Source organism: Ovis aries, chromosome 25 (genome assembly GCF_016772045.2).
Source record: "Ovis aries strain OAR_USU_Benz2616 breed Rambouillet chromosome 25, ARS-UI_Ramb_v3.0, whole genome shotgun sequence".
NCBI lineage: Eukaryota > Metazoa > Chordata > Mammalia > Artiodactyla > Bovidae > Ovis > Ovis aries.
Genome location: NC_056078.1, coordinates 40,112,953 through 40,125,392, shown reverse-complemented (window position 1 = coordinate 40,125,392; position 12,440 = coordinate 40,112,953).

Sequence of the window (12,440 nt, the reverse complement as noted above, 5' to 3'; positions counted from 1 at the left end):
GATCCCGAATCCGGAATGCATCATCCTCTCCCTGTATCGCCCTCCCCGCTCCTCGTCCAGACTGCCACTGTCCCCATTTCTGTCCTCCGCTTTTATTTCTCATTCCCTCTGATCCTAGAGCGGGAGGTTTAAGAGACAGATCTGTCCCTGTGACTCTGCTAACAAACAGGAAATTTCTCAGCAGCTCTTTGGGGAAAAGCCCCAGTTCTCAGCCAGATTTTAAGCCCCTCCTCCTGCCAGCAGCCCATGTCGCCTGCTCCCCTCAGTCCAGCCACTCTGGCCTCTGTTTTTGACTCCCCTCCCCAGCCTTCCAAAGCCCCAGGCTGGGACCCCGTTTAGCTCTTTACCTGGATGACTCCTCCTGCAGATTTTATCCCAGATTCTGGAAGGTGCTTTTCCCTGAGCCCTCTGTTCCTCCCCCAGGGCTTTTTCCATGGCCCTGGGAGTTGTTGGTCTGGAGTGGCAGGTGGCCGGGACCCTGGTCAACCTCAGGTGATTAGCCCTGCAACTCCTCCCACCAACAGCTTGCAGGTGAGCCCGGAGGTCTCTGCTGCCCCCTGGCAACCCTGGGAGAAGAGGCCCTCAGAGCTCCCATAGCCCTACCCTGCTGGCTTTCCAAGTGGAATTTATAGAACGAGAAAGCCCACCAGTGCCTGGGTGAGGCTCCTCCTTAAAGTCAATACTGTCAGAAACTTACCTACCTGCCCTCCCACTAACCCTGCCAGTGCTGCAGCCCTGAGGGGGTGGTGTAGTTCCTAGGGGAGGAGGCCTTATGGGTGCCAGTCCTGCCAATGTTCACGCAGCTTGAAGAGTCTCACCTTTGCTTAGCAGGCAGAGGGATCAGAAAAATAGTCATTTAATTTAATTTATGTTGACTCTGATTGTGATACAATACACATAACAAAATTTATCATCTTAACCATTTTGAAGTACCCAATTTAATAGCACAGATTTTATTTTCTTAGGCTCCAAAAATCATTGCAGATGGTGACTGCAGCCATGAAATTAAAAGACTCTTGCTCCTTGGAAGAAAAGCTTTGATAAACCTAAACAGTATATTAAAAAGCAGAGACATAACTTTGCCAACGAAGATCTGGATAGTCAAAGCTATGGTTTTTTCAGTAGTCATGTATGGATGTAAGAGTTGGACCATAAAGAAGACAGTGCTGAAGAACTGGTGCTCCTGAACTGTGGTGTTGGAGAAAACTCTTGAGAGTCCCTTGGACTGCAAGGAGATCAAACCAGTCAATCCTAAAGGAAATCAGTCCTGAATGTTCACTGGACAGACGAAAGCTGAAGCTGAAGCTCCAATACTTTGACTACATACTGTGAAGACTCACTGGAAAAGACCCTGATGCTGGGGAAGATTGAGGGCAGGAGGAGAAGGGGGCGACAGAGGATGAGATGGTTGGATGGCATCTCCAGCTCAATGGATATGAGTTTGAGCAAACTCTGGGAGACAGTGAAGGACAGGGAAGCCTGGCGTGCTGCAGTCCCTGAGATCACAAAGAGTCAGACACAACTTAGCAACTGAACAGCAAGAAGTATACTCATGCTGCTGTTCAGCCATCTATCTCCAGGGCTGTGAGAACATTTTGCTATCGCTCATCGAGATAGAAAACAAACTGATGGTTATCAAAGGGGATGGGGGGAGGTCAGAGGGATAAACTTGGAGTTTGGGATTAACTTATACACACTACTATATATAAAACAGATAAACAAAGACCTGCTGTATGGCACAGGGAACTATACTCAACATCTCGTGATAACCTGTACTGGGAAAGAATGGGAAAAAGCGTATATATGCGTGTATAACTGGATCACTTTGCTCTACACGTGAAACTAACACAACATTCTAAATCAACTATATACTTCAATAAAATAAATAAAAAGCATGTTGTTATTATGTTTACAATGGTAAGAAACAAAATTTAGCATGATTGTTAGCTTATAACCGCCATGTTGCCTGAATACATGAGGCTGAAATACTATCTAGGTAATTCTGTGTTTCATATTTCCCTACATTAAACAGCATTTTACATGATTAAATGGAAAAAGTCGAACAAAATTAATTTGTGAATAAATTTTGAGTAAAATAGATATCACAGAATTGTGCAGTAACCCAGAACTTCAAAAATCTACCCTAACTGAAACTCCGTACCTTTTAAGCAATGACTCCCCATCCTCCGTCCCCCCCAGGTCCTGGTAGCCACCATGCTACCTTCCATTCCTATGAATCTGACTGCTCTGGGAACCTCAGATGAGTGGAGTCACAGAGTGCTTGTCTTTTGCGACTGGTTTATTCACGGGGAGCCAGATGCTCAGGAGTCGTCCGTGTTCTAGACGTGTGAGGGTTTCCTTGCTTCATAAGGCGGAATCATACTCCTTTGTATGTCTACACCACAGTCTGTTTATCTGTTCATCTTTTGATGGGCATTTGGGTAGCTTCCACACTTTGGCTGTTGCGAATGCTGTGAACATGCCTGTACTAACATCGCTTTGAGAGCCTGCTTTCAATTATTTTGTGTATATACCCAGAAGCGGAATTGTTAGACCACATGTAATTTTTCAGTCCATAGATTGCTAGTTTTTTTGTAAATTGGGATAAAACTGACATGCAATATCACATTACTTTCAGGTGTACAGCATACTGATCTGACATTTGTATATATTCTGAGATGATCACAGCACTGAGTCTAGTTAGCACTCGTCACCATACGTAATCAATTTTTGCATGTGTGGCAATGCTATTTTTAATTTTTTGGGGGAAATACTATACTGTTTTCCATAGTGGCTGTATTATTTTACATTCCCACCAGTGGTACACAAAGCTTCAAACGTCTTCACATCTTCACCAATACTTGTTATTTTTTTGGTAATATTTTGATCCTAATGGGTGTGACGTGGTATCTCACTATGATTTTGATTAGCATTTCCCTAATAACTAAAGTTGTTGCACATCTATTTGCGTTGTTGGCCATCTGTATGTCTTCTTTGGAGGAGTGTTTAAATCCTTTGCCTGTTCTAGAATTCAGTTGTTTGTTTTGCTGTTGCTGCCGAGCTGTAGTGACAGATCTTAAGCAGGATATCATGGTGTGACCTGCGGTTTGGGGAGAACTGAGCCTGAAACTTTTGCAGGCATCAGGGTAAGAATAGGAGGGCCAGGGCTGCCTGTGGACACTGGACACAGGTGTTCTTTACAAAGGCCCACTGGGCTCTCTGTCTCTGGATCTTGATTGTCTAAGACAAGGATGACCCAGGACATTCCTTTAAATTCTGGAGTATTCTGAGATTCTAGCCATTTAAACTCCCTGGGAAAGCTCAAGGAAGTCCTAGGCCTATGTGACGTCCAGGGGCCTCAGTCCTTCCGTGTCGCTCAGGCAAAGACTGGTTCATAATCAGGGCTGCAGGTGTCTGCTCTTCTGCCACTGCGACTGGAACGCAGGGGTTGGGCTCTAGAGATTGAATGGAGTGTCACTACGGTGGGATACTCAGTCACTTCCCAGTTGAGCAAGCTACACAATTTTCTAGTACCTCAGTTTCCTCCTCTGTAAAATGGGGATAATTAGTGTGCCTTCCCTATTAAGCACTGGGTTAGGAATAAAAGAGTTTAATAATGTGTGTAGAGGGCTTCCCTTGTGGCTCAGTTGGTAAAGAATCCGCCTGCAATGCGGGAGACTTGGGTTCGATCCCTGGGTTGGGAAGGTCCCCCGGAGAAGGGAAAGGTTACCCACTCCAGTATTCTGGCCTGGAGAATTCCATGGAGTGTAAAGTCCATGGGGTTGAAAAAAGTCGGAAACGGCTAAGCGACTTTCTCTTCAATGTGTGTAGAACATTAGAGCAGTACCTGGCTTAGTAAATGATGGGAATTATTGTGATTTTGGGCTTTCTTGACGGCTCAGTTGGTAAAGAATCCGCCTGCAATGCAGGAGACCCTGGTTCAATTCCTGAGTTGGAAAGATCTGCTGGAGAAGGGACAGGCTACCCACTCCAGTATTCTTGGGCTTTCCTTGTGGCTCAGCTGGTAAAGAATCCACCTGCAATGCGGGAGACCTGGGTTCAGTCTCTGGGTTGGGAAGATCCCCTGGAGAAGGGAAAGGCTACCCACTCCAATATTCTGGCCTAGAGAATTACGTGGACTGTATGTACATGGGGTCGCAAAGAGTTGAACAGGACTGAGCAAATTTCACTTTCACTTTCACTGTGATTTTAATTGCAATCAGGACTTCTCTGGCTTCTGACCTAGCTACCACCCAGCCCAGTTTCCCTAACAATCCCCACCCTGGTCAAGGTGTCTGTGCAGCCCAAAGCTAGGTCCTATGTACTCCTGGAAACCTCATCACAGTTGCAGCCAGGCCTGTTACCTGGCTGCCGGCAGGGGGCAGCATTGCACCACAGCTGCCTCTGCTCAGGACTAGGTCCAGCCTGGGAAGCCTGGCGCTGAGGTCCTGGCCACACCTCCTCTCTCTGTCTGGCCCGGGGCTCCTCTGTGGACCTAACTGGTACCTGGTCTCCTTCAGGAGGCTCCCAGCCCTTGCAGTGTTTGTGACTCTTCCTCTGCCCCTTGGGCAACCTGGTGGCACTAGGGATGCTCTTCGTTTGACGCACAGTCCCAACAACTGTGAAACGAGGATACTGTGCTGTGTTGCAGGGTTGCAGGGTAAGGGGCAGATGTTTTAAAAGCTCCGTGCAGGCCTTCATTCGGGGTAGGCTGGGCTGGGTGGCGGCCAGGTGGTTTTCTGGGTTTGTGGCCAGTTGAGGGAGAGTATGCCCATGAGGCCCCAGGCTGTGGCTGGCTTTGAGGCCCTGCAGACGGGGCTGGTGTGGGCACGAGTCTGCCTTAGTCTTGATTCCTGAGCCTGCCCAGTGCCTTTGCTTCTGCCCCTTGGAATGCCTCCCCTTTCTCCTTCCTCTAACTCCTCTTAGGCTTCTCAGAAATCCTGAAGAGTCTTCTGCGTCTCTCCAGGCCTGGCATTAACTTTCCTTGGTCCTTGCCAGACCCCAAGAGCAGTCCTGTCCCTAGATGTGGTTTCCCAAGTTCCTGCCACCAGGCTCTGGATCTCACACCAGAATACGTGTCTTTCCCACTATGGTCCTTAGCAGGGAACCAAGGAAATGGCCCAGCTTCCAGTAAAGGAAGGCCCCAGCTCAGCAGTTCGACTCTCAGGGACTCCGGGGGTCTTGCCCTTGACCTTTCTCCCCCACAGTTCCTGAAGGGGACTGAGCACTGGTTCATGGGACCCATATTCGCCATCTGTGTTCAATAGATGATGCCACGTTCAGCCTCCCAATCCCCCACAGGAGCCTGGGCCTTAGGAGACCTTCCAGAGAGCTACAAGCTGGCAGATGAACAGTCTGTGGCCCCAGTGACCAGAACGTACTCGTTAAAACAACTTTGAGACATAACTGTTGATGTACCAAAGTGAAAGAACATTAGAAATTAATAATGCCTAATGTTGGTGAAGGTGGAGAGAAACACAGTCATAAATTTCCTGTGGAAATATTAACTGGTTTTAAAAACTGCTTTTGAAGGCAATTTTGGAAATACATGTTAAGATATTTAAATTATGCATAGCCTTTTTAGGCGTTTATCGTAAAAAATAATTGCATAAAGCCTGGAATCCATGTAACAGTATTTTTTACAGTAGTATTAAAAAAATGTCCACCAGCAAGTGACTAGTTAAATAAAGTATGTATGGTAAGTGCATGGGAGAGAACTGAAATCATAAAAAAACCCAGGTTTCAGAAAATAATTTCACGACCAGGGGAAGGGTTCACATTAAAATGTTCATTCACTCACTAATTAATTCATTGATTTGGCTAACATTTATTGAACATCTAGACATGCCAGACATTATTCTGGGTGCAGGGCATAAAATCATAATGAGATACACTATCTTTCTTGTGAGGCTTTTCTTCTATAGGAGAGACAGACAATTAGCATGTTAATAAAATAATTTCAGGTATGATACTTTTGTCTGCTTGTATTTAAAAATTATACCTGATTAGAAAAATGGACAGAAATAAAAACGTCATCGTGTCAACAGTTGTAATTTCAGGTTGGTGGTTATCAGTTACGGTTTGTGTTGCAAATAACTGAAAAATTGATGGCAGTAGTTAACTAGTTGAGGGCTTGCTGAACAGTCTTGCATGTCCAGGGCTGAAAAGGCCCACCACTGTCATCTGGTGGCTCTGCCGTCCTGGGGCGAGACTGTCAGTCTCTTTCTTGGCTTTTCAAGGTCGTAGGATGACAGCTCTGTTTTGAAGCTGCTGTCCACATTCCAGGTCTGAAGGAAGAGAGGCGACTAGGAAGAACAAAGTCTTTCTCCTTCTGAGGTGCTTGCCTTTTTATTAGCCAAGAGCAAAGCTTCAGCCAACATCTGTTATCCCCTGTGGCTGCTATCAAATTACCACACAGGCGGGGTGTCTTAACACCACGGATACTTATTGTCACAGTCCTAGAGGCCAGCAGTCTGACATCTGGTGGGGCCATGCTCCCTCCAGGGAGGACCTGTCCTCGCCTCTTCCAGCTTCTGTGGCTGCCGGCATTCCTTGGCTTGTGGCCACATCAGTGCAGTCCACGTCTCCCTGGCCCCATTGCTTTCTGTCTCCGTGTCTATCTCTGCTTCTCTCTCACAAGGACCTGTGATGGAGGTGGGGGGCTTCCCTCGTGGCTCAGACAGTAAAGAAGTCGCCTGCGATGCAGAGGACCGAGGTTCGATCCCTGGGTTGGGATGATTCCCTGGAGAAGGGAATGGCAACCCACTCCAGTATTCTTACCTGGAGAATTCCATGGACTGAGGGGCTTGGTGGGCTACAGTCCATGGGGTCGCAAAAAGTCGGACATGACTGAATGACTAACACTTTCACTTTTAGGCAATCCAGGACTATCACCTTGTCCCAAAGAGTCCTGAATTTAATCACATCTGAAAATACAGTTTTATAAAACAATGTCACATTTACAGATTCTGAGGATTAGGGCCTGAATATCTTTTGGGGACCACCTTTCAGCCTATCATATCAGTTAAGTGTCCAGGGATTTTGCTGTGCTGAGCCTCAATGATCTCACTTGTAGATTGGGGATGACAGCCCTATTCTCAGAGGGTCTTGCTGCTGCTGCTGCTGCGGCTAAGCCTTGTACTGATCACCAACTATAGAGCAGTGATGCGAGGACCTGGTCTCTCTGTGATTGAACTCTGCCTCTCTCTGACCTCTGAGGGCTGTTGCCATCTCCTAGACAGCTTCTCCCTCCATCCCGTTTACCATTAACCTGCCCTGATTCTGGAGACAGTTAAAGTGAAGCGGGGAGACAAGCAGACCCTTATCCCCATCCCCAGTTGACCTTTTTTCTGGCATCGCTGCCCCTCTGCAGTGAGGTGTGTGTGATACTGCTGTGTCCAGGCCTGGCACTTGGCAAGTTTAGAGCATACGAGTTCTATTCCTCTCTCGGGGGGTCTCCCCTTGGGTCTTCTCCTCTCCGTTCTACTTCCTATTGTGTTCCCCCAAACCAAACTCCTGGGTCTCCCCCTCTATTTTTCAAATGAGTGTCTAGGCATTTAGGGACCCAGTATATCAGCGATGGACCCAGGACCTGTGCCATCTCCCTCTCTTATCTGAAGGAGCACTGGGTAGTCCCTGTTCCAAGGCGAGTCCTCAGACACATCCCTGGGAGACAGCGCCTTTGTCTGTTGGGTTTACAGGGTGCTAAATGTGCCGTGACACCCAGACAGAGAAAATCAATCACAATATCATTTCATTGCCGCATAAAAGAAGAGGTTTACAGGCAAGAAAAATTGCTCATGGAAATGAGTATGTCCATGACCAGGGTGATCTGATTTGTTAGGGGTTGTATCTAGCTGGAGGCCTGGGTCTAGAGAGGGGATTATCTGTCCGATGAGCCAGGGCTCCAGGCATTTTCAGTTTCCCCAGTCTCTGCCCCTTGGGAAAGCTGGGGCTTGGCTCTGAGAGGCTGGAGGCCCAGGCTGATGGGAACAGCAGGGCTCTACGTGACTTGGCATGGGAGGAGGTAGGATGGGTCGAGCCCCTCACATTCACTTCACAGAGTATCTAGGGTCTCCATGGTGCAGCTCCCAGCCCAGTGGGAGTGGTGATACTTGGGTACCCTATCACAGGGAGTAGGCCGGGTCTGAGGTCCAGTGAGCCTAGGGCCCTGCTTCATCTGTGAACACCCGCAGGTGTCTGCTCATGAAGGAAGAAGACACAGGACGGTCATAGAGTGTTGTGTTCACAGTTAGGGCGGGTCAGCCTCCGGTGAGCTCCCTGGTGGCCAGGGGGACAAGGGCTTTGCTCCTCTGCAGATCAGTGACTCTCGGGCTTCCCTGAGATGCCCACTGAGGACATGATGGTTGATATATCTCTGACTGCCCGGGGCCACCTCAGGCCCCTGCTCTGTTGAGACGTGTCTGAAAAGTAGTGAGCCTGGCCTCAGTGCCTCCCACCAGAATCATTTTAGCAACTTCCGTCCTGGCCCCTCCACCAACTTCTCCTTCACATCTTGCTGCTCTTCTCTCTGTGCTCCGTTGCACGCTCCTGCCTCCATACCTCTCCTTTTGCTACTCTCTCCCTGGAGCATGCACTGTCTTCCTTACCTCCTGGGCTCAGCTCAGCCTGTGTGGAGCCCACTGCAGGGGCCCCCTGCAGCAGATGGCGGGGCAGAAGGAGCAGAGGGGGCCTCTGTGATGTTCCCTGTGCTGGTCCTGGAGCCTTGGCAGTGGCTGATGAGGGTGTGGAGGCCTGAGTTTTGCTTTGGAAGAAGACAGGGTAGGGTTTGGTTCCCTGCTACTTGATCCTTTCTGGGGAATTGGGAGGCGTCCCCCCACCCCAACCAAGTGCAAAGTTGCAAGGCCCAGGGACGGAAAGGAGAAGTCTCCTCAGGCCTCACTGTGGGAGAGCAGGGATCCCAGCATGCAACTTGGGAAGGAAGGGTCTGGGCCGGCCCCTGGGCTCAGGGGAGATCATCAAGGCTGAGATTTTCAAACCTTAGACTCTTGGCAGCAGAACCTTTTCCTCGCACACAATGGACTCTGAGCACACAAGTTCAGGCCTGAAGCGAATGAGGTTGACCTTGAGCCCTGGAAGCCAGAACCTCCTCTGAAGAACACCCTGGACCCAGGCTGTGGAACTCATACCGGGAGGATCAATGCTTTAGCAGGAGGCTGGGACACAGGCTGCCCTGGGAGGGCTGGGACTGAGATGACCACTCAGGAGGCTTCCAGGGAACCAAGCCTCCCCTCCTCCTGTTACAGGGAAGAACTAACTCCATGCTGGATCTGTTTATTTAACCTTGCTTCCTGTTGCTTTTGTTCATTGAAAGATACGGTCCATACTTAATGGCCTGCCTCAGCAATCCTGCCCCTCTGCTTGAATGTGAAGCCAAATGCCTTTGTTCAGGACTCTCTCCACCTGTGAATAGCTCCTGGAAGGAAGAAGTCAGCTCATGCCTTCCCCGAGGCTAGCTGGTCCAGGAGAAACTTGCAGGATTAATAGATTTTTTTTTTTTAACTTTATTTCCTTACCTACCCCTACCTCCATTCTATAAAAGAACCTGGCAACCAGACCCCAAGAAGATGATTATTTTGAGATGGTTATTCTGCCGTCTTTCTGGTCTGCTGTCTTTCCGAATACAGTTATATTTCTTGCCTCAACACTGTCTCTTGGTTAATTGGCCTACTGTGCGGTGAGCAGAGTGAGCTTCAACTTGAGGTCACACTCTTGCTGTCCTTTGACATTTGGTGGTGCCTTTGTGCAAACTCTCACTACTCTGCTCTTCAGAGGGACCTATGGGAAGCAGGGAACTGGCTAGACTCCAGGAGCCAAGGGGAGTGCTAGATGTCAACATGAGGGCCTTAGATGGGCCTAAGCTGGCGTTTGGTCCTGCCACCCATCCTGTCTGGAGAGCCTGGGTCCAGGGACCAGACCTAAGAGGTTCCAGCTTGTTTTTGTGAGGGAGGCAGATTTTCACATAGCTAACTTTTTGGACTATCTTGTTCTAAGTGGACTGCACATTCCAAACTGGGCCCTGTTAACTGAACATATAATGGGAAAAAAGAAGGGCCTCTGCCCTGCAAAAATGAGATGCTCCTATCCAGGATGGATATACTGTGTGTGACTTCCTTCCTCCACGTTAGCCTGGAGGCTTTGGCTAAGAAAAGACTTCCCAGTGGGGTTGCCAGGCATGGGTACCTGCATGTGCCATTGGCAGTGTCCTGGAAAGGGTACCTGGGAAAAGTGTGAGGGCTGGGTATGGGCAGGGGGCTGGGCATACTAGTGGGTCCTACCCTAGAGGCTCCTGAAAGGCAGGGGCAGGGAGGCCACCTCCAGTCTCACTCGCCCAACCACCACTGTGGAAAAAAAACCTAAGGCTACACGAATAGAATGCCTTGAATAATGGAAAGAGGAGATGCAAAAGATTGAAAAGTAAAATACCCAAGAGGCTAACCAGAGTAAAAAGAAAATAAAAATACAATGATATAGAAGAAGATCAAATAAAATAAACACAAGCTGAGAAACAGTGAAAACAAGATCAAAGAGGTTGGCAAGAAAAAGTAAGGAAGACAAAGTGGAGATGGACAATTAACATACAACAGTAGACCAGAGGCAGCAACTGAATGTGTGTATGTGTGTGTGTGTGTAAAGAATAACCCAGTGGGTTAATAGAGGAAAGTAGCAGTGAGGTTTTTGGAGCTCAGATTCTGACTGATTGTGGGTTCCTTGGAGCCTATGGGAAGGGAGGGCTCCACCTGGAATTGAAACTGCAGCGTATTAAGCCTGGTTCCTCCTTAGATGCTGGCTGACCCCTCCTTGGGGAATCGGCCCCAGGACTTGGGTTTCCCTCTTCCTTGTGTTCCCAAGACAGCTGGTCTTCCGGACCAAAGCCTGCAGAGAATCCCCCAGGCTGGGCCTTGGTGTCTCCTGCCGGTACTAACCTTTATGCGGGTCTGGGCTGAATTATCTTAAAAATCCCCGTGAGCTCTAAGCTGGTGAGGGAGGGAAGGCAGTCTTTCATGGTACAGTATCTTGTCTAACCTGGGGGCTTGCTTGAAGGAAGGTGGCTGGGGAGTGGGCAGCTCTGCAGGGGTTGAACAGTGGTGGCTCTATATGGAGCAGACAGCTCCCCACGCAATAAGCCTGAGCAATAGACTCCTGCGGGGTCAGAATTCCAGCTGGTACTTCCTTAGTCCGGTTGTTGACTACAGTGAGACACGAGATGACAGAGCTCCACTTTCTGGAATGACAAAGCTTTAAGTAATGATGACTAAACTTCCGAGCAGATCAACATAATCTCTTTGTCTTGACATTCCATCTGCAGGTTTGTCGGCAAACTACTGGCTTCCAGTAGCGTGCCAGTTGAGATTCCTGGTGGGCCCAGTTTGCCTCTTTGCGCCTTCCTTTCCCAACTGTAAAGTGAGACTGTCATCTAGTAAGATGTAGGGTGCTGAGCACAGTGCCTGCAAATGGTAAAGGCTAAGAAGTATAGTTGTGCTCAGACGCTTCAGTCAGATCTGACTCTTTGCAACTCTATGGACTGTAGCCCGCCAGGCTCCACAGTCCATAGGGATTCTTCAGGCAAGAATACTGCAGTAGGTTGCCATGCCCTTCTCCAGGAAATACGTATAATTAGAATTAGTAAAATTGAAGATCTCCTTAGAAAAAGCAATTACCTGTGTTGGCTGAACTCTGTGCAAATGAAGGATTTATTGACCCAATTTTACTTTCTGTGAATATGTCTTTGTTTAGCAAGAAAGAAACCAAGAGGACTAGTCCTGGGTCCAGAAAAAACTGGTGCTTTGGGCAAGCTACTCCTTTTGCCAAGCCTCAGTTTTCCCCTCTGTGAAATGGGTTTGTATCATATGTCCCAGAGATTGCTAATCTCTCTCCTCCAGCCAGATGATTAGAGTCGGAGTGTACTTGTTCCTCAGGTGGAGTTGCTTCTCTAGGATCGTGACTTGGGGGAGGCAGTTTTTGCAATCCCAGAGGTTAACAGGGTTTAAAGGGACTGGACTGGCCAGGATCAATAAGTAATTAAGGTTTTGATGAACCTGATAAAGCCCCAATGAGCAAACGCCCCTGGAATTTGGTAATCCCAACTTCAGGTGGCAGAGAGGTGCCTAGACGTGAACAAGCGTGTGCTGTGCTGTGCTTAGTTGCTCAGTCATGTCCGACTTTGCGACCTCATAGACTGTAACCCGCCGGGGTTCTCTGTCCATGGGGGTTCTCCAGGCAAGACTACTAGAGTGGGTTGCCATGCCCTCCTGCAGGCATGGGGCCCCAGTAATCTCTGAGCCTGCACCCTCCCGCCTCCCCAGTTCTGGTGGAAATGGGACCTGTGCAGAGTACCCTTCCTGGCCAAAGGGCATCCAGGCCATTCCAGTCTGGCATGGAACACGGGCTTAGCTTGGGAGTACAAGAGGATGAGCATA